General features: G+C 42.7%; 1 long non-coding RNA gene across 1 annotated transcript in view; it reads left to right on the top strand.

Moving 5' to 3' along the window:
* LOC113948867 overlaps positions 1–22,261 on the top strand; it is a 33,716-nt gene that overhangs the window by 6,616 nt on the left and 4,839 nt on the right. The window contains exons 4-6 of the long non-coding RNA XR_003528258.1: positions 6,664–6,798; positions 7,721–7,790; positions 12,938–13,080. This is a non-coding gene — a long non-coding RNA (uncharacterized LOC113948867). The remainder of the gene's footprint in view (positions 1–6,663; positions 6,799–7,720; positions 7,791–12,937; positions 13,081–22,261) is intronic.

Raw genomic sequence — 22,261 nt, 5'->3', positions numbered from 1 at the left:
TCAAATATAATCCACTGCTTCTCTGGAATGCTAAGGAGTTATTAAGTATATAATTAGATTAGTTGGTGCTATTTGCTGTATATTCATAATGCTTTTTTCCAACTTTCTGCAAGCGCTTCTCTAAGCAAGGTGTATGTTAGGAAGGAAAATTGTTGTGTCTGGTAATCTGTAAAAACAGTTTTAAAAATAGAATCCAAGTGAACTGCACAAGTGGATTATTGATTCTCGAGGATGTGGAGAGAATGCTTTCTGTGAAGTCCCTTCATTGCTTCAGAGTCTGCACCAATGTCAGGAGGCTTGGGTGGGGTGATGTTTGTTTAAATAACAGACACTAATAGGTAAATCATTGCTCTTCATCTCCTGGATTTCTGACAACTCTTCCCAGCCACTGTTGCAGACAGGATGTCAGAGCTGGGGTACTTGAAGTGGAACTGGATACTTAGAAGTTATGGTGTGCGGTGGTGAAGGCCTCGGCACATTTGTGTTCCATGAGCGATGGTGCTGTGCCATGTTGTGTGACCAGACTGCCTGGGACTGGGACTGGTGCTAAACTGTCCACACTGCTTCTACAGGCATCAAAAGGGAAGAGGGAAGGGAAGGCAGAAGAGAACAGTTATTAGAGTGCGTTAGATTATTGCAACCAGCTAAAGGGGACAGTGTTGTGTTTGAACCCTGATGCTGTGCCCAGAGCTGCAACATCTACCAGCCCAGTGTTCAGAGGGGCTAATCCCATCCAGTTATGTACTGTGGTTAAAACCGCTTATTTTTGTTACTATTTATGCAGACATTAAATGACAGGAACAAAAATAGTATTTTCCAGACTCCCTCTTTGTTTGCTTCAATCTTGTATTTATTTTGGAGCAGCACCTTAGTAGTCCTAATTAACCTGAATGCTGGATTGTGAGAGATCCTTTTGATTTGACTGGTCCCAGAATTATTTTATTTTGCTGTTAACTGCAGATTAACAAGCCTCAAAGGGGTGCACAAACTTGCTATTGGAAAATAGCTTGTGCCAGGTGCATGGTTATCAAGCCCACGGCCAGCTTGGTTTTATTTCCAAGACAGCTTCTCCATCTGTGGTGCAGAGGAAGCCCCGATGCCCAGGGGTGAAAGCCGGGCCATCACTCTGCCCCCGCAGCTCAACCTCATCTTCCGTGCGGAGCGTCCAGCTGTGTACCCGGCTGTTCCCTCGGAGCCCAGCCCAGTGTGCTTCCCTCGGGCTTTGTCAGGGCTGTCCTCTTGGAGACTGACATGAGGAATAGTCTCCGACACTATTGGCAAGTGGCTTTCACGCTCTGTGGCAGATCTAATGAGCTACAGCTGCCTGGTGAAATCCTGCTTCTGATCCACTGAAAGGGCTCCCAAAGGCTCTGCTTGGATTTGCAGACTTTATTTTTTTTTTTTTCTCTCTTTTGGAAGTGGATGGAGAAAGCACTCTTGGAAACTTCTTCATAATTCACACTCACAAGTGTTGAGTTTAGAATATGGCACAGGAAAAACTGTGAAGCTGACACATATACAGGCGTGCCCGGAAATGGAAACAGTGGCACATGCCCACCCACTGAGAAAGGCAGGAGTATCAATCACCTCCAGGCTGTCAACAAAGGTCCCCCATGAACAGGTATTTAATGCTTCCTGTTCATCAGGTACTACAGGTGCCTGTGCTGGTGGTTGGTACTTATATGAACAGGAGAGGTGGTGCTGTCTGATGGGAATGCAGCACTCAGCTGCATCTTCCAAAGCAATATTCCTCTCCAGCCAGTGAGTGATAAGGTTATGGACTGACATATTTAAAGAAAATCAAGAGGCACATTACTAAGACTTCTAGGTACTTGGAGAGAAACTTTGGATGTGAAATGCTAATAAAGTGAACTCATTAGAAATATGTCTCACTTCTACTGCAGAAAATGCTTTTTCTTACTCTCTTGATCTTCCTGTGTGTAGTGGGTTTGACATGTTCATTATTAAACAAATAATATGACACAGGCCCTCTGTTTGGATGGTGTAACGAAACCCTAGGCTGGCTCAGGGTTTGGGACTTTACTAGTGAGAAGAAAAGCTGCGGGGTCACTACGTTTGCAGTTTGGAAGGAGAATTCTCACCCAGCTGAGGGCTCCTGGAAGGTGCCAGGTGCATAACAAGTCTGCAGTCATTTTTATACCATTTCTAAGACTGAAACAGAAAAGTTAGGTTCCTGACTGGGGAACAGAAGTGTGCAAGGACTGCTGCCATAACAGTTTATTTGGGAACCGTTTATTAGCAGGTGCAGGCTAAGCATGCATGGGTGTGAGTCTTACAGGTGCATGTTTTTCAGCCCCAGCCTGTGTGGCTGTGAGTGGCCTCTGCTGCACATTTGTGTTAGGACTGTTTGTGCCATGCTGTTACTGTTTTCTGGGTAAAATTTGTAATGTATGTAATTCTCAGGTATGTGGTCTTGCCTTTCACATCTCCTAACTGAGAAAATAGATTTGTTTCTTCTCCTCCCTCCCCTTCCTTTTCTATCATCTTTTACCTGCTCAGTAGTTGCCCAAAGAGGAACCTGAGCCCAAAATGGTGAGCAAGTGAGGGTCTGCCTTGCATCCCTGGTTCAGACACCACCAAGCAGCTTCTCCACTCTGTCTTTAATTAAACTTGGGTTTTCTGTTGTTGTAGCTGGAAGCACTGTGCTGACACAACTCACTCTTGTATAGAACAGATTAAAATGTCAATGTTTTAATGTTCTCATCTGTGGGAAAAAGAAAATAGTTGGGTGTTTTATAACTTAAAAATAGACTGTGCTGTGGAAAAGGTTTTTTGTGCAAGATGGAAAATGACAATTAAAGGTACAGAGTCCCATTTAGTATTAAGAGTCTGTAAAGGGCTGAAAAGAGTGAAAGGATGAAATCTCTTCAGGAAATAGGCTATATTGGGGCATGGCAATTTAAAGCAATTATAAACAATTACAAATGTACCATGTTTTTATTCATTCTACTGAACTCCAGTTATTCAGCTCCTACTGAACACTGATGCTAGAAAAGGAGCACTGGGCATCTTTTCCCACTACTTTCTTGCTCTCTCACACTTATTTATTTATTTGAACCCATATCCTACTGCCTGGCTGCTGAGGGATCAATTTGTTGGCAGAGGTTATTCAAACATCAGCAGAATGCATGTTCTTACTGTTCTGGTTGGACCTGGCTGCTGGAGCCAACACAAACAGCTCTGGTGTGGGAACTGATGCTTTGTGTTTGAGTCAGGCTGTTCTTGGTGGTCTGTCCTTACTGCAGTAAAAATGTCAGGGGTTTCTTTTCCCATAGTGTTCATTTGTGTTCCCGTTGTTCCATGTTTGTACAATCACTGTGCCTGTGGACAGTTCAAATAAATACTTTGAATAAATTCTGTGGTTTTCTTCACTTTCAGCTCTTGCTTTCTGGAGGTTTGGGGTTTTTTCCACTCTATGGCTTCATTTCGATGGCTTCCCTCCAACTGTCAAAAGGAATGTGGCATTGTGTGTTTGGTGTTTGTTTTTTTGCTGTTTGTTTTTTCTCTCAAGGAAAAACCTGACTGTGGGGACACTTAGGGCAAATAAGCTTCAAGAGTAAGCAGAGTGCCTCCAGAATGCTCCAGGAGCCAGGGTACAGGGTGCTTCAGGCTGAGCTGTGCTGGGGCCGGTGACACAAATATGGTGCTGCAGTCTCAGCCTGGGGCTCCCCACAGTGAAATCAGAGTGTGCTTTTCCAGGAGAACTTGGGCCCTTGAAGCACTTAGTGCTGTGCTTTGTAACACCCATCCAAGGATTCAGGAACGACCATCATTCCTTGCTGGCTGTGCTTTGTTGGTCTAGTGAAAGTCCAGGATGCAGGATGCTTGTGGGAGTTGGATGGTTTGAAGCTTTCTGTAATTCTTCCTGTTACCCTCAGGGCACACTGAAAAATTACCTTTTTGTAGAGTCTTTGGGATATGATGCAGTCCCAGATCAGACATTTTTCTATTAAATAAAAAGTCTGATAAGCCTAAAAGCATTGAATTTGGTATTTTGAATCTCTAGAGGCCAATACCAGTGTGGATCTATTTGGGCTAATTTACTGAACTATTTAGTTTCTCCTCCTGCATAACAACCATTCCACCCCCAGCATTACCAAGTCAGCTCTGCCTCTGTGGCTGCCAGGAATAACTTTGCTTTGCATGGATAATTAACTGGATTGAGTAACAGGGAAAAAAAACCATTTTATTTCCACACAGTGGTAATAATAAATCTGTTACTACTTTTGGCTCTCCACGTTATTGCCATACTTGGGTATGTCTTAATGAGGAAGTGGCTTCCTTTGGCTGAGTTCAAATACCAGCATGGAGTCTGCCCCAAGTGCGGGGCTGGGCGGGTGAGAGGAGGGCAGAGGGGGGTTAAACCAGGCAGGCATTCCTGCTACAAATAGCTGTCTTTTTCTTTTTTCTTTTTTTTTTTTTTCCCTGCAAGCTGTAAATTTCCAGTCTTTTTGACAAGGTAAAACTTGGGATTTCTGATTCTGTCAGAATCAAAGCTTTGCTAAGATGGAAATCTTGCAAACCATTTTTTTTTTTTTAAACCAAAATCAATCTTTCCTGTGGTGATATTTGGAGCATCCCACTCTGGTTTTTTCCCCTGAGGGTATTTGGAGTATCCCACTCTGTTTTCCAAAATGCACAAAATATGGGTATGGGACCTGCCAAGCTCACCACAAGAATTCTCTTAAGGGACAGAAGAACCTGAGGCTTAGATATGAAGTTATGAGTAACTCCCAACCACAATAACTCTCCTGTCTCATAACAGCTTATCTGACACTCTTGGGACCTTTTCCAGAACCATCTCCTCCTTTTCCCATTCATTTTCATTACCTATTTTGTCTCATGTTCTGGAGCCTCATTGTCCATCAGTCCAAGGAGAGATGGACTTGCTTTCTGCAGAGAGAGCTCTCACAGCTGCTGGGAGCAGTTTCTGAGTGTTTTGCCAAATACATCTCAAGTCAACATATTTGCAACTCATGTGTGCACTGCTGCTGTCACATGGTGACAACACACCCAGCTGCAATTCCTCCTTTGGCTGATCCCTGTCACTGTCATGGGAGCCATGAATGCTGCAGACCCCTGAGAAGGGACAGTGACCCAAAGATCAGTTTGAGGAAACGTTGGCACAGCAGGCAGCACAGTGGAAAGCTGAAAGCTTCCAGGAAGAAATGAGCAAACTTGTTTGGTGGTAGAGAAAATTAAAGGGGATGTTTATGTTTGCTTGTGTCCATTAACATTTCCTTCTGTTGGTCTCACCTGTGTCCCGCCTGTGTTCCCTCTGTGCCTAATCCATCTCTGCTGTTCCTTTTCCATCATCCTCTCACCATGTCAACCTCCTGCCTCTAACCACTGCCCTGTTTCTTCCTGCAAAATATAAAATGCAAAAATTAGCTTAGTTATTGTTAAATTGATGGAATTTGTAAAAGGAGGGAGGAATGCGTCACCCTAGATTTAGACCTGCAGAAATTTTATGGTTGTAAAACCAATCACTGAATTAAAAAAGGACAAAAGGAAACTGTTCAAGAAAAACGTTTAAACAATTCTTGGTGAAAAGTACTCTTTGCCAAAAATAACTTCACTTTAATGAATCATTTGAGTGTTTGGAGGAAAAAAAATAGTCAGAAAAATAAGAACTGAGAGAAATTCACGTCCTTCCTCCCAGATAGTGCTAAAACACTTAGGGTCTGAAATGGCTACATGGAAAACGGGGATTAATCTGGGCTCAGTCTGCAGCTCCTGTAGCCTGTAAAACACAGAGGCATTCTCCAAGATACACTGAAGAGAAAAGAATTTTTTTTAAACCTAATATATGCAATTTTTAATTATTTTTAACCTTGTTTCTACCTCTGTAATTGGAAATCTGACCTTTCTGACTGTTTAAATCTATTATATTTTTAACCATTTACCTGTCTTGTGTCAGAGATGGGTACAGATACAAGTGTCCCAAGGTTGTCTGTCACTATCTCTTTGGAGATGATAAATACAAATAAATCTGTAGACACCCCAAGGAGAAACTTGCATCCTGACATTAAGGGGACTTGAGGCTTGCACAGTGTCTCACATTGAGCTGTAGTAGTATCAGATTCCAGACTGATTTCCAAGTGCAGGATTGAAGAACACAAATCACCACCCTATGGATGAAAAATCGATAAAACTGTTAAAATGCTGAACCTAAACAGAACCCAGAAGTAGAGAGTTCTTTTCCTTTCTGAGCCTATTTATGCATTTACTCAGTTTCCAGGTGGGCTCAGTGTTGTGCCCTAAATATGGGAGCTAGTCCTAACATGCCAGGTTTCAGTCTTTATCTGCTCATAGTTAGAGTTGTTAGATGTGGGTGTCCTTAGGAGTAGGGACAGGAAATACATCCCCAGGGATGTGGTGGAGCCTCTACCACTGGAGATGCTTCCGAACAGAATGTTAGAATCTCATCTGGGCCCCTTTTCCCATGAAAGATTGGACGAATGGTCTTTCAAGGTCCCTTCCAGCCTGGGCTGTTCTGTGACTCTGCACAGTCAGAGGAAGAACCAGGATGTTCAGAGGCTGGTAGAAGAGGTCTAGAAGCATGTTTGCAGGAAGTGGGAGAGGTGATAAACAGGATCTTCTCATAACTGGAATCTGCTTGCTCTCTCTTTTCCATGGCAGAGCAAGTCAGGCCTCTGTGGGCTTTCAAAACCAAATGAATGATGGTCTTGACCAGCACTGTGGTGTTGCTAATGACCTCATTGCTGACCACAGCTGCTGGCAGTCAGGCTCCCATTGCCACTGCATTGCTGATAGGTTTGTGAGGCATTTTTCTTATTTAATGAGTTGCTTCTTTTTAAATACTGTTCAAGCTGTAATCTTGAATTAATGAATTTGGGAACATGGATAGTGCAGGTTAAGGTCTGTGAGTTTATGTTCCTTATTGCTTCGTGCAGGTGAAGACACATCACATCATTAAAAATAGTTGTTTAGATGACTTTTCTATTTTAATTCTGAGGCCTGCAATAGCCTGGGTGTAAGTACAAGTGGCCATGGGGCTTCTTCATCCTGTCTGCTTTGCCAAAGTATAAGCCTGAATGGAGCACCAATCTATTCTCTGGTACCAAATTTAGGGTAAAGTCAAACTGGAAGATGGATCATTTAGGTTTGCCCTCACTGAGTTATAACAAGGTTATCCCAACTTAAGTCGTAACTCCACAGAAATGTTTATTTAGCAAGATGTACCTCTGAGCTCACTGGCCACGAAGCCGCCTCGATCAGCAGTGGGTCTGTGCTAACACTGCTGCTCTGCAGAGCAGGCTCCAGCCAACTTCAGGGCTGATGGTACTTCTCTAAATCTTTTTCTTAATTGCTTTTCTCTGCAGAGAAATTCCAGCTGAGCACATGCTCTCACGTCACTGGCAAAGAATTTAGTGTGGGCCTGACTTCTGCCCTACAAATAAACATGAGAGAGATGTGCTCAAGCCCAGCAGCGAAATGCCTGTGAGACACCTCTGTGGTCAGCACTCTTCAGAGTGCTCTCCGAAAAGAAGCCAGCTCAAAAGAAATAACTTAATTGATCTGTATAGTCTAGACTCTTCTGAAACAAAGATGAGCTTTATGAAGGAATGGTTGGTTAGGCTGTTTGGATAAATACTGAGTATCTTTGATATTCCTGGAATTTAGTTTACCTTGTTCTGAGCAAGGAGAGCCACAAACTGAAGTTATTTGTTTGCAGAAACACCAATTTTCTTTGAATCTCAGAGGCAGATGTGCAGATGGGAGAGAAGCCGTGGTGCTGTGAGCAGGTATGGACTGAGGGCTTCGGCTGGGCTGACACTGATGTGCCAGGTAACCCTGTGCTCAGGAAGCAGGAACAGCCAGTCAACTCTTGGTCTGTGGGACTTGCAGTGCCTTTAGAGACACTTGATGTACCTCAGGATACTGCCCGTGTAGTAGCTGCATTAAAATCCCACCACTGTCCAACTGGTGTTTTGAATGTTCAGCAGAGGAGAAGGAAGGGAATGGATTACTGGCAACATCAAAGGCTGACTTCTTCTAGTAACTTTTTTATACTAATGGAGTCCAGTCTGTGGACCCAAGCAATCCTATGTGTCCTCTCAGTGCTCAGCTGAACTCGCTGGTCCCGAGGCTGTGTACTTCCCCTGGGTCATGCATGGCTCAGAGCCTAGCAGGGCTCAGCTCCTCCTGCTGCAGTGTCCGTGTGACACTGGGGACAGCTTTGCTACCCCCGGGCCTCCTGTTCTCACAGGGATAGCCCTGGGCACCTCGCCCCTGAACCTGCACCTGGCCAGCTCAGCGGGGTGTTCTGTTCTGTCCTCTTGTGGGGTTGTAGTTTGCAGGTGTAGCACAGATTTGTTGGTGTAGATTTTGGGTTGTTCTCCCTGAGTCTAACAGACCTAAAGGAAAAAGATAAAATGTTGATCACAGTTCTGTCCTTGGCTACATCGATGCTTCATTGCTGACTTTAATTATGTAGTTTGAATGAGAAGGGAGCAGTTTGCCTTGGGCCCGTGCATACCTGGCACCGTCGCCACAGCCTGGCAAGCATCCCTTAATCCGGTCACCAGCTTATATCTTCATGGGCTCACTTACTTTTAAAAATCCTGCACAAAGCCCAGAGAATTGGGGCGTTTTTGAGGGGAGAGGTGTGACCTGCAAATCTTTGATTGGTTCTGTTCCTGTCTCACTGTTCTGTGTAAAATTCATTTACTGGTTTTCCTTTTAAACCGTTAGCTGACCTTCCATACGGATTCCAGCTGTGCATTAGCATTGCTTGGGGATGTGTTTGTATCTTTTGTCTAAAAATACCCAGCCGGTAGGATCCATGATCCATGAAAGCTAATTGAAACAATTTCTCTTCAAGTTTTGGCAAGTGAAGCATGCATTATAAGCATTAATATCTATAAATTGAATTGTTAATGAATCTAGACACTAATAATGAATGCAATTTTGTAGGCTTAACTAGAAACACTAAAATTATCAGGATCTGGAACAGAATTTTCAATCATTTTTGCTTATTAAATAGCAAAGCTATGCTTTTAATAAGCTAATCATTTTTATTTGACCCCATAGGAGTAGCTCAGCTGATTAGAAACAGGTTTCTAAGTGCCAAACATTGTTTTTCTCTCACTGTTTTAACCACCACGGTGCTGAAATCTTGGGTCAGATGCTGATCTCCATTGCTTATCCTGCAATTCCTCTAAAAGAATTTGCGGTAGAACCTCTCTATGTCCCATTGAACGGGAGAATTCTCTTTGCAGATAAATCATTCTGTTAGCTGCCAAAACAACTGGAGCTTGCCTGAAGCATTGTCAGTGCACAAAAATACAATATATGAAAGAGACTTCTATTTGGTATTTTTTACATCAACAAGTAGAAAAACACTTGATACAACTCAAAACTCAAGACCAAAACTAATAAACTGAAATCTTTTCCTCCCCTAATTTAAAATTAGCCTTTAGGGTTATTTTTTGCAGCTGAAGAATATGGTAAGATTCAGAGCTATAGCAAGAAAATCTTAAGTTCTGATGATTTCCTTTGAAACAGTTTTGTGAAGTTTGCCATTCCTCCTAACTCTAGTGGCTGGAGACCAGGAGGGCACATGGAAACCGATTATTCTACAAGTCTCTCCAGCAGAGTTTCTTCTCTCCACACTGCTGCTGGCAGCCCTTGCAGACAGGCTGTCAGCCTTTATGGATCACTAGTGTGCCTTGGACAAGCAATTTCTTATACCAAAAGATTTAGTAACCCTACACCATTTGTTAAATGAAAAAATCAAACTTGGTTATCTTGCAAGGTAACAGTGAAGAACAGTCTGAAAGGTAAGGGAAAGGGATGTCAAGGATTTATCACTGGATTTAGGGCTGGAAAGGACCATGAAAGGTTCCTCAATCTCTGGAGACAATTGATATCCCTATGGAAATGTATTCCAGTGCTTAATTACACTTTCTATTTGAGACTAGGTTTTTCCTTTACTTAATCTAAATCTCCCTTACTACAGTTCATATGTACTTCTGCTTCTTTTGTGTTCCATGAACATGGGGAAAGGTTTTCACTCTGTCACAGCCTTCTCAGTATCTGCAGGCTCTTTCCATGTCTCCCTGCTGCCTCAATAAGCCCCTCCCCCCATTTCTTCCTTTTTTCAGCGTAGACAGACATGGGGTGGCAGTGAGGATAAGGGACTGATTAACATGGGATGGCAAGGGAGGAATACTGGCAAGCTTGGAGGGATGAGGTGGTAAGGAAAGAAACATCAACAGATGGAACCAGGTAACACAGTAGGGGGTTCAAAATACTTCACCAAAATACTAATGGGAAAGAAGTGTAGTCCCACAGTTTGATTGAAAACTCAGTGGGAAATTAATATTAAGTTAATCTGGAAATACACATTGAAGAGCAGAGTACTCTATGCAAGAACTCTAACTTAGCAGACAGCATTGTAAATGTTACACTGGAATATTTAGCTGAAGTTGTTCAGAATATTTTTACTACTTAGACATCTGTGTTTGTGATTATTGTGTCCATGTGCCCTGGGATCTTGTTCTGCTGCCCCTTATGGCTGCCAGGGAACCCCGGAGCACCTTCCCCACATTTACAGATCCTTTCCCTGAGCTGAGGGCGTTACAGGGAGTACACAGCAAATTCCATCGCGGGTGGCCATGGTCACAGTCATGGTTCTGCCACACTGAGCGTCCCACCTCGAGGCTGAACACTTTCATTGTGATATGTCTGCAAAATGAAATGTCTGAGATAATCTGAGAGGGGAAAATGCTTGTGGGCCTTCCCCCACCCCATACCTTTCCCTGTTGGACAACATGCTGACAGAAAAACGCCTCAGTGGAAACTTGCTCAGCCTGAAGATTGAGTCCTGTCCCACTGACTGCACTGGGTAAGGGAGAGGATGCTGGGTCCAGGGTGTATGTTCCTGTTCTGTTTCTTCTGTGAAAAGTCCATATTCTGGGAGACAAATATTAAAATTATCTTTAATAATTGATATTAGAATTCATCCATTGATAACTGCTGCATTTGGTTTTATTCTTTGCTGTTTTCTACTTTCAAAGATTCCTTTTCCCAAACCAACAGAAAAAAAAAAAAACAACAGGTTTTCTCCGTGCTGCTGTCTATTGACATTCAGCAGAATAACTGCCCTGGAGTTAATTCCTCCTCTTAAGTAAACTGCTTCAGTCAGGGCTGTTAGCATGGAGGATATTGGCATTCCTGTTTACTGAAGAGCAGTCTTTCAGGATCCTTCCTTTTAAAGTGAATTTAGTATGTGTATATGTGTACTTTTCAATAAATGTAACAAATAATCCAGATGAACCTGGGAGCCTGCTAGCGAGTCATATGCAAACTGAACCAAAAATATTTTAATCCTGGAGTAAACATTTATGAAGTGTCCGTGTCACCCTTTGCAAAGGGATAAGGTGGTCATTGAGTGTGCTACAATGTGCATCCAAGAAAGAGCTGAAATAATATTTTTTTGTACTTCAAATATTTTGGCATTATGAATAATAGTGTAAATCAGATAATGTGTTAAAGCCTTGCAGCCTCTTCCTTTCAGTTGAAGGCCAGTTGTGTCAGGTGCCAGCCACCCTCCTCCTCTGGAAAAGAAGTTTCTGTCCCTCAGAATCCCCCTGCCACAGGTGCTGCACTGTCATGGGTGTGAGCTGGAGAACACTCAGGCTTCATAGTTTGAGATGCAATTGTTTCAGATATAAAAACCCAGTCACACACTCTATCTCAAACAAGTACTGGAGAAGGACTTTGCCTGAGCTCTTTTTGCCTGCTCTCCATAAACAGAAAAATCAATGGTCTCTGTTCTTTTATTGAGGGGAAAAAAAGTATTTTCCCATCTGGGAGGGCTAATGGGATACTCTGGTGTGCAGCACCATTTTGGTAGTGAGGGAGGTGTCCCCACTTGATCTCTGCGTACAGAAGTCTTCACTCAGCCATTCACTCTGCTTCTGGGATGGAAAATTCCATGTTCTGGCCCTCCTGATCCATAGCTGTACTGAGCCTCTGTGGGATCCTCTGCAGCACTTTGAGTATGGTCTCAAGGAGGGTGTGACTTGGAAGTTGTGCCCTTTTCACTGGCCAAAGGGCTGGTGGTGCTGTGGGACATCCCTGTAAACTTGGCTGCAAAGGTTGAATGTTCTGATGGCCAGTGACGGGCATCTGAGCTTTCCAGCTTGTGTCTGAGTCCCCAGCAGAGTCAAATCCAACAATACCTGTATGCAAAGCTAACAGTTAGGTAGCTTTTTTCCTCGATTTCAGGCCAGCATGATCCAATAACCTTTACTTTGGTCTCTTGCACATCTTTCTGAAAAACTAAGCATGTCACATCCTCGGAAATGGGATAACCTTACACCTAAATTGACATGAGCATGTCTTCTGTCTTTCCTCAGTGTTTTACCATTCCATGTTTTACGTGGTTCACCTTTCACATTGACAAAAGAGACAAGAGATGTATGGGTTTTTATTTTCTAGAATGCATGACTCCTTTAGAGCAGCTCTGTCATTTATCTTGCCAAATATTTAGCAGTGCTCAGTATGTGAGGCTCTTCAGGAAGAAGATGACAAGATTTCTCATTCTTGCTGCCTAGAATTTAAACAAATACAAAAAAATTGATGTATTAAAGAGGAAGTGGAAGTAATTGACTGAGTGTGATGCTGGGAGCTAAATAATTGTTTCAGCAATGAAGGAATACTGGCCTGGGTTGGTGGAGCTGCTTGGATGCCATGCAATAACATCAGTTTCCATGTTGGATATCATGACAGTCTGTTGCCACTTTCCAGAGGACTATAACCAAATTTTATCATAATAGCAGCCCTCAAACCCCAGAGAGTTTAAAGCCGTAGCAGCCTTACAAGCAATTACTCCCACTGTTTATTTTGTGTGTGTGTATTTATCTTCTTTTCTTCTCATCCTCAGAGTCCCAAGTTTTTATCAGTGTTTTTGCAGAGTGGAACTGGAAGTTGCTGACGCACTCCAGGCAATAACATTGAGCACAGGGAAAAGTGCCTGCGTCAGTGGCACGGGGGGAGCAGGTTGTGGCACATGAGGAATGTGAACAGGTAATTGCTGTTTCTGCTTATTCTAGTGCAGGAACCAACTGATGACAGTTGGTTTGCAAAAAGAAAGGGAAATACTTTTTAACAACATCTAGTAAAATTAATGGAATTCGTTGTAAAGGCCAAAATCATAAATGCATTTTTGTGCCACACTTTCCATGGCCTGAGAGTCAGATGGTCAGAAATCATCACATGAAATGGTAATTCCAAGCAATAGTGTGCACAGGTACTAATGCACTCAGATTTTGGTTACATCTTCTGCTGTCCAACTCAAATTATTCAGGAAGAGAGAATACTGCTCTGGTCCCTCAAACTGAAGAGATGGAAGATAGTTCTGGACAGTGCTTCAAGAGTGAAAAATGTAATTTGATAACCTGGGTACAACACATAATTGATTAAGAGCCCATTGGATGTGGAGGGCACATTAGTTTTTTCCTGGCACAGGTGGGTCTCTGACCAGGGTTTGGCACCTGCCCTGTCTTTCCTGTGAAAGTGTGGCTGTTTCCAAACTACACCTAAAATGTTGAGGGGAAGAGAGGAGCTTTGGACTTTCCTTTTTTGGTTGTTTCTTGATATTACATCAACATTGCTTTTTCCATCATGTTTGTCCACCCCTCACTCCAAGCAAAGATGTGTTGCTGTTAGCAGAGGTTTTTTGGTGTAGCCGGGAATAAAACAGTGTATTTTGCAGCCTGCTCTTTATTCTCGATTCAGGACTTACAAACTGTTCTCTGCAATGTGGTAATGAGATCTGGGATAATAATGTCAAGCTGTATCTAAACAATTGGATTAAAGCAAGCCCTTGGAGTAGGACAGAGGTTGGTGTAACTTGCTGGATCACATGGCTGATTGCTGGCCAGTTCCCTAGGGACAAAGTTTTTCCTCCTGGCAGAGCTCAGCAGCTAGCTTTCAGCTTCTTTCATGATCAGCATTTTGCATCCAATGTTTTAAAATGTTTGGAAAATGCAGCATAAGGGAGATTGAAGGTGTTATCTTTAATTGGACTAACTTAAAAAATTAATATTGAAAAGCTTTCTCCCCGTTGTGTTGCTATTGACCTGATGTTGAGAATAGCTTGTGCTGATCTGGTGGAGAGGAGGAGGGAAACATACTTTGCTTTCTGTTTTGGATTTTGGGGGAACAGGAGAGTTTGGATTTGTAGACAGAGCTGAGGAAGAAGTCATGGAAAAAAAGGGGAAAGAGTCTATAATTTCCTGTAACCACTATTATGTTTAGAAAAAAATGGTCTGAGCATGAATAGGGAATATTTTCAAAGGTTTTCTATGTGTTGGGCTGCTTGTGACAATTTGTTCATGGATCCATCTGGGAAAGGTTCTTTAGCCAGCATGCAGCTGTTGGTAATATTTGTTTGTTGAGTTCAGAACCAGGAAGGTCTGAAAGGTGGATGGACCTTTTTTTTTCCCCTAGTAAGGTTCCTTTGCTAATCACAGCTCATTCTACTCAGAAAGTGATGGCCTTATGGAATGGAATTGCAATTGCCTGCTTTGACCTCAAAATATTACTTTGTCATCCTTGCCTTTCTCTCTCCCTTTCTTCTTGGAAAATTAACATTAGATAAGAGTGAGGTAGATTCTTTTCTATCTTATTCATTAGCAGCAGCAGTGTTGTTAATCATGTTTTGATTGTAGAGCCTGTATTATGAGTGGCCAGAGAACACAGAATTAGTTTCAGATTTTCATAGCTAGAAGGTGGGAAAATCCTCCTCTGGGTTGCAGACTAAGCAGATTTCCTCTGGAGATCATTGAGGCACAATAAACTGCAATTTGGATGCTTTTTTTTATTATAGCTTTGCTCTCCATGCACAGATTTTACTGTGGGAATTATATAGCCCACTTCTTGGAGGGTCCTGTTCTCTTTTTTTACATATACCAGTTTCAGCTGGTAGAGTTTTCTGTTTTCTTCTTTTTTTTCTTTTTTTTTTGAGTCTTTGAAAAACAGTTGGAATGTTCCTGAGGAGCCCTTAACTGGCTTTTTGTGTCTTCCTATGTGAGTTCAGAGCCTGCCAAAACCTACAACCATCCTCCCTGGGCAGCACTCAGCAGTGAGCAGTGTGAGAGCTGGTTACTCGTCATCATAAATAACTTCCACCTTTCTTTTCCTTTTAAGCTTTATAATTTATTTAAATTCGCAAAAGTGTTTTGGTTTTAATCAGCTAATAAACGCTGTGTCTGTCTGTGACTCAAAATACCTGATGCATGTGTTAATAAAAACACCACCCTGAGTGCATGAGTATGAGGGAGTCTGGCACTGCAACTCTGTTTATTTTACCAATCCCTGCTCTCCCCTGTTCTTGCCATCCCGATGTGCTGCAGTGCTGTATTTCTGACAAACAGAACCAAAGGTACGAATTCACCTGACACTGTTTTCTGACTTGCTCGATCTTCCGGCAGAGTCCTCTGCAGAGTCTGCCCTGCATTGCCTTGATGCTCTTTTGTCCCTCTCCAAGTGCACAGGGTTTTTTGTTGGTCACTGGGATACCTTCAGCATTACAGGAGTGTTTCTAATACCAAATTTTACTCCTGGTGTCTATATTAAATTCCCTTGGGTCTTCCTCATGATTTCTTCTTCTGAAGTCAGTTTACACGTGTTCCTTCGGGCTTTTTGCATCAACACTTGATAAGTGTTGATAAGATATGATAGCACATTCCTGAGGAATCCCTAGAAGCACAGAGCACACATTTCACTGCGTGGTGACAGACAAACCATGTTTAAGATGTTCAGAAGCAGAGCAGACCCTTCTCAGCCCTGATTTCCTTAGAATTTAGTGGAAACTTCAATGTCTGATGAGGAATTTGAGGTGGAACATGAAACAATCCTTTTCATCCTCAGCTGAAGTGTCAGTATTCATTTTGTCCTTGGTAATTAAAGAGAATTTCTTGTTTTTCTTGCTCTTTCAAATCTGTATTAGTAGGATCTTTGGAGTAATTGCTCAGAACAATAACATGGAAATAGAACATCACTGATCTCCTTGGCTCGGAGATTTGTGAAAGGGAATGAAAAGAGGGAGAACTTCCCTGTCAGAGCTGCAGCTCTGTCTGAGCTCAGTGGGGTCTGAGCAGGGGAAGAGCAGTTCTACGTCAGCTTTGAACGCAATAAATTCGTGAATTTGCTGTGTGTGAGGAAGTTGCACATAACAGGAAAGACAAGATTGTTAAAAAGTCTGATAAATTTCAAGAAACTAAGCAACTAGTGACAGAGAAATGGGTGCAAGAAATATTTAAAAAGAGAACAAACACAAGCAGAGAGAAAAACAGGCAAGGATTTAAATATATCATAAGCACATCACAACTAATTCATCTGATAAAGGAAGATACGAGACACAAGAGGTGATTGATGTAGCTCAAAGATTTGATGGTACAAAGGCGCCTTTACTTGAAATGATGAAAGGAAATAGGGCAAAAATCAGAATATTGAGGATTATTTACAATGTAGAGAGAGGGACAGTAATCAAAAAGGCTGAGTAAATTGCAAAACGAAATAAGAAATGGCGTATGGTGTATGGGGGGGGGGAAATTACAGAAATCATTACTAAACAGAGTCAACTAGGAATCTGAAATGGATGAGCCCTGAACTGATCTCATAAATGGGCCTTGACAAAGGAGAAAACACAGCAGCAGAAGGCTATCTGTGAGTAATGGAGACATTTCACAATGTGGGATGTTAATAGAACACTTGGAAAGGATGAATCTAAATAGAAAACCAGTTCTACCCATAATATGTGTCCTCAATGTTAAAGAAATTAATTTTTTTTCCCAAAAAACTTGGAGAATTAATTTGGAGGATAATAAACTGCTGAGATAGTGAGGAATTGCAGAACCCATGCAAGGCACTCCTTTTCCTCCCCTCAGAAAAGGGATTCAAGTCAGTGTTTCAGTACATAGTAAAATATTGTCCAAATTTTTCTGGCTCATGATCTGTGAAGTATATTCCCTAAAAAGCTGCTGCTCTTGGAATTGTGTTTGCCAGCTGTGCAGCTCTGCTGAGGTACCCCCTGCTCCCAGACAGAGCTGCCTGGATGCTTGTTCCAGTCTTTTTAGTAAGTGTGGATGACTGGGTACCTAAAGTAGTAAAATAGCTTCTCGTTTAAGGTGTGTTGTTTCTGTAAGTTTGGATCACTCGGGTTGGATTTATTCTGCTGGTGAATCTTCAACAGAATTAACATCTACTCAGCCACAGGAACATAAATTTCACTGGAAGTCTCAGGTACCAGCATTGCATTAAAGAACATGAGGTTTGCACTTACAGGAAGAGGTTTTTTTAAAACATCTAATACACTGTAGATGTCACACCAAAAATAAATAAAATATTTTTATCCATAACTTCTGATCAAGGATTATATTGTATTTGAAAAGAGTGACAATGTTGCAGAATTCTATCAAATTGGATGTAAATTTCTCAATGATTTTTGTATTAATTTCTGCACACAAGATGGCAAAAGTGAATTCAAAAGGAACTGAATGATGTGAAGAATGCAAATGTGTAAGGTTGACACTACAGAGCTAAGATTTTCCCCATGCTGCTCTGTAGAGCACCCAGACAAAAAAAATAAATTGTGAAATTAGTGCAAAGCACTGGCAGTTGGAAAAATGATGGAACAGCTGCTGGGAGATTAGTAAGTGTGGATACCAGGCAACGTCATTTCTAAAATAATTTTTCTGAGTAAAGCTGCATTTAAGGGCTGGAAGTAATGATTTATGAAGAAATATGAAAAGAATTAGATGTGTTTAACTTGGCAAAATAAATGAAGAGTGTTGTTCTTGTCCATAAGCATATGAAGAGCATAAACAGAAACCATGGAGAAGAATTGCCTTGGACAGGGCCTAAGGAATGCAAATGAAATGTATTGTGATCATAATGCAAGAAGGAAAATGTATCTCAGATATCAGGTAATATCCTCCATTAGCAAGATTTATGAGACCCATCGTGATGGGAGTATGAAGGAAATGATGGAAAGTCCATTGACTGAGTCAACTGAAATTGGATTAGAAGATGTAGAACAGTTCAGCCCTGAAAAAGAAATTGTCACATGCCCAACAAACATTGCAGACTTGTTAGACGGTGCCACAACACAAATGTATTTCAACGTTTTCCCTCAATGTCAGAGATGCAGGTTTTGTCCTGGTGTGAGAATGCAGGTGGGCAGTCCCCGAGTGAGTGTGCCTTGGTCATGCTTTTGCTTCTCTCAGCTGATTCAGTTCCACCTGAATCTTGCAGAAAAGGGTCTTCATAAATGGTAGTGTAGTAACATGCTCCTTCACCCCGTGAGTGTCCCTAGAACCAGAGGGTTCCACAGAGAAACTGAGGACAGAACACCTTGAAGTCCCTCTACTGTCCAGCTCTCAGGTGCCTGCCTGGAGGGCTCCCAGACTGCAGGATGCACTTCAGAAGTTCAGGAGTGTTGATTCTGGTTGCCTGGCGCTGCATCAGAGAACTCTGGCTCTGGCTGTCTGGTGATAAGCCTAAGTGGTAGACTTGGAAGGGGTCCAATTCTTTTTCACCTTCAGCAGCTTGCTTGGGAGTTGGCCACTGCCAGGGCTGAGGCAGACGGATGGTTTGACATCCAGCACCAAGTGTTTCTCTGGCACTGCTCCACATCTTATATCATGCTCAGCACAAAAGAACCTTGGAGTTTACTAAGCCTCTCTCCACAGCTGGCTTCACCACAGGCTCTGGGGTCAGTGCTTCTGTCGTGACAGCAGGTTTTGTTTAGAGCCTTACCTGAGAACATGACTGCACTGTTCAGCTCCTGAAGATGTTCTGCATGGTGGTGGCTGGTCAGGTTTTGCCCTGTCTTAGCTCCCTATAAATGCCAGTGTTGGCAGTTCCCTTGTGTCACATCACCAAGGTTCAGCCTTCAGTAATTTGCCACTTTCCCTTCAGGGAATCTGAGGCAGCACCTGCACAGAACTGTTTAGAAGAAGTTGTAGGTGCCTTATGGATCTAGATCAGTGGTCTCCACAGTGGGATGTATAAGACAATCTATTTTTTTTTACAGTTAATATTTAAAATTTTTAATATTTTCTTATATTTTAATATTTAATATTTTTTACAGCTAATACATTTTTAAAAATCAAATAGCGGTTATTTCATCCTTTTCCTTTGTAAATGTCTATTTTTGTGTATGTTTTATAAAGTACATAATGGGTTATTACATGGAGATAATTTATAGATAAATATATACATTGGGGTGTACACTCAAAACTTTTTTACTTATGGGGACTTGGAGACTGCTGATCTAGATGTTCAGAGAAGGATGAGGATGATGGCCATGGCACAAAGATCTTCCACAACAAGAATCCTAAAGACTGATACTAAGCTTTGAAGAGGGAATATGACATAAAGATATAGAGTAATGTAAAAACCCTGGGTGATGCTGCTGGGAAGCTCCCTGTCTTGTCATGCAGGTGCACGAACTCTTCCTCACACCCACCGGGGTGTATTTTAGCCTTATGCAAATCTACAACTGCCGTGTAATTAAATAACAAGATCAATCCTGCCTTCTCTGCCTGGTTCCTGTGTCTCACTGCTGGGTCCAGCCTCGTTCCCTGTATCCATCTGCTCTCATGGAGCATCTAGGCCTAGTTTGGACAGTCAGGCAACAAGTCCTGGAACATCCATCCCCAGCAAAGGGGACAAACGCAGATAGTTCCACCCACGGGCCGGTGTCCTGTTTTCAGCCGTAGTTGGTAACTACAGCCACAGTCTGATCATTCAGAACTTTAATTTATATTTATTATGGCTTTGTACACGTGGCCTGTGGCTTCAGCAGACCCGTTTATAGTGCCACCATCATGGCTCTGCCTTCACAGGACACGGAATGTGCTGAATACGGAAAAGTGGTGTCAGTTTTTACACTATCGGGTCTCTGATTGGCACCTGCCATCTGATCTTTCTCCGAGGCAAAGAACACAGCCAGGTCTCAGCAGATTTCCTTGCACAGTGCAGACGGCATGTACCTGTTGCCAGAGTTACGTGCTGCCAAATTTCGAGCCGTCATTCCAAATTAAGATGTTAGAACTTTCCTTACCTATGATAAGTCATTAAATATCGCTCAATTACCCTTGCATTGAGCCTTTTTTTTTAAACTCAAGCTTACTTTACTGAAAGGCATCCTGTCTTGATTTGGAGATATTAAAAGATGAAGAATCCTCGTTCCTTTGATAAGGCAGGGGTTTTAATGTCTAATCATTCTCACTATAAAACTGTGCCTGATTTCTAATTTAAGCTGGTCTGGCTTCAGCTTCCAGCAATTGGTTCTTGTTATGCCTTTCTTGGCTGGATTAAAGAGCCCTCTAGGACCTGGTATTTTCTCCCTTTGAAGGTACTTATACATCGTAATCAAGCTATCTCTTGATCTTTTTAATAAACTAAACAGATTGAGCTCCTTAAGCCTCTCGTTCTGAGGCAGCTATTCCAGTCCTCAAATAATTTTTATGACTCTGCACTGTCTCCAATTTTCCCGTGTCCTTTTAAAAATGTGGACACCAGAAATAAAGCCACTCAGGGAATTTACAGCCAACTGTTTGTCCCTTTTCCCAAAATCCTTTAGATTCTCTTATTTCCATGCTATGGGTTCTCCAGTCTATAGAAGACTTTCTTGCTCCTAGAAACTACGACCACTGATGTAATTTGCTCCAGGTGAGCCAGAAGTGTTCCCAGACAGGTAACCTAGCACCAAAAAAATGAGTGGACCCTTGCTCCGATCGGTGTTAGCTGTTCTTACACTTTTTTTTTGCCCACTTGTAGGAGCTATTTCAAATCATTAATGTTTTGGAACCAGGACCTCTGTGTGTTTTACATTCTAGGAGAAGAACTTGAGCTGTTTGGGGCAGTCCAAAATTGCTATAGATTGTAAATGAGCCTGTTCATTCTTATAGAGGAAACTGGGGCTTCTGCTGCCCTTCAAAAGTGATCTCAGTAACCAAAGAGGTGTTTTGGTTCTGGCAACAGTCTTAGGAGATAGCACAAGTGGATTGGCCAGACTGGAGAACAGAGTTCAGGAACCACTTACACTTTTCTAATGAGCTCAGGAAGCTGCCCTGGCTTGTACAGGGAATGATGCTGTCTGTGAGGATTTTCTAAACCTGTCTAGTGCTGCTTCTACAACTCAATTGTTGCTTTGTTGTTTGGGGTTTTTTTTCCTGAAATATATTTGTGTTTATCAAAGGGATAGTGGATGACCACTCCCCTCCTCAATAAAAAGGAAATTTTCCAGGTGTTGCTTTGGTGAACTTATTTCTATTGAAACCCACTCATCCTCGTTTTGTCCCCTTTCTGATCCTGTCCCTGTTATTAATCACAGTTATCTTCTGCTGACTATAAGCAAACTGGAGGCCAGATTTGAGATACTGTGTGTTGACAATATTAGGCATTTTTTCTGTTGCACCAACCAGCCTCCAAGATATTTATCCTTGCAATTATCTGCCGGGTAGGCAACAGCTATTCCCTGGTTTTAAGACAGGGAGGAGAAGCTAAGGTATGGGAAGCTTCAGTAGGTCAGGGCTTGAACTCACATCTTCTAAATCTGGGGTAATTGTGCCTCCTCTCTGTTCCATCTTTAAAAAATAAAGCACACACGTTAGTTCTGAGGCTTGCTTTCATCTGCACCGTTCTGCCTTCAGAAATCCTCACTCCTCCTCGCCGCACTGCGGTCGCCCTCCAAGAATTGCACAAAGGCTGTCAGTCGCTTCGGCTTGCCATCATCAAACATTGAGGAGAAATAGGAACAATTACAAGTTTAATATTAAAAGAAGCAATTTCATTTCCTTTCTGGAGTCGGCGTCATTTTTTAATGCTACCTGAAGCAGCAGAATCCCTTTTGCCCGGTGAACGGGGTGCGTTTACATTGACTCGGGTCTCAGCCCAGCATGCAATAGGCGGGAGAGGGGCCACCTGGGCCGCTGGTGGGTCCTGGGAGCCCCCACGCCCCCCGGGCAGGCCCTGAGCTGTGGCTGCGTGATGCGCTGTTTTATTTTTAATTCACCTGCCCAATCGGGCCGTTGTTTTTTAATTAAACTGCAGGAGGGCACGAAGAGCTGCTAAAGGCCCCCGGCTGTTCAGGGGGCCGCTGCCCGGGCCGGGAGCGGTGCCAGCCCCGCTCTGGCCGCGGCGCTGCCCCCGGTGCGGCCCCCGCGCCGCCGCCCCCGCCCGGCCCGGCTGCTCC

Source organism: Corapipo altera, unplaced genomic scaffold (genome assembly GCF_003945725.1).
Source record: "Corapipo altera isolate COAL_440 unplaced genomic scaffold, ASM394572v1 62, whole genome shotgun sequence".
Taxonomy (NCBI): Eukaryota; Metazoa; Chordata; class Aves; order Passeriformes; family Pipridae; genus Corapipo; species Corapipo altera.
This window is presented reverse-complemented; position numbering and strand designations above follow the sequence as displayed.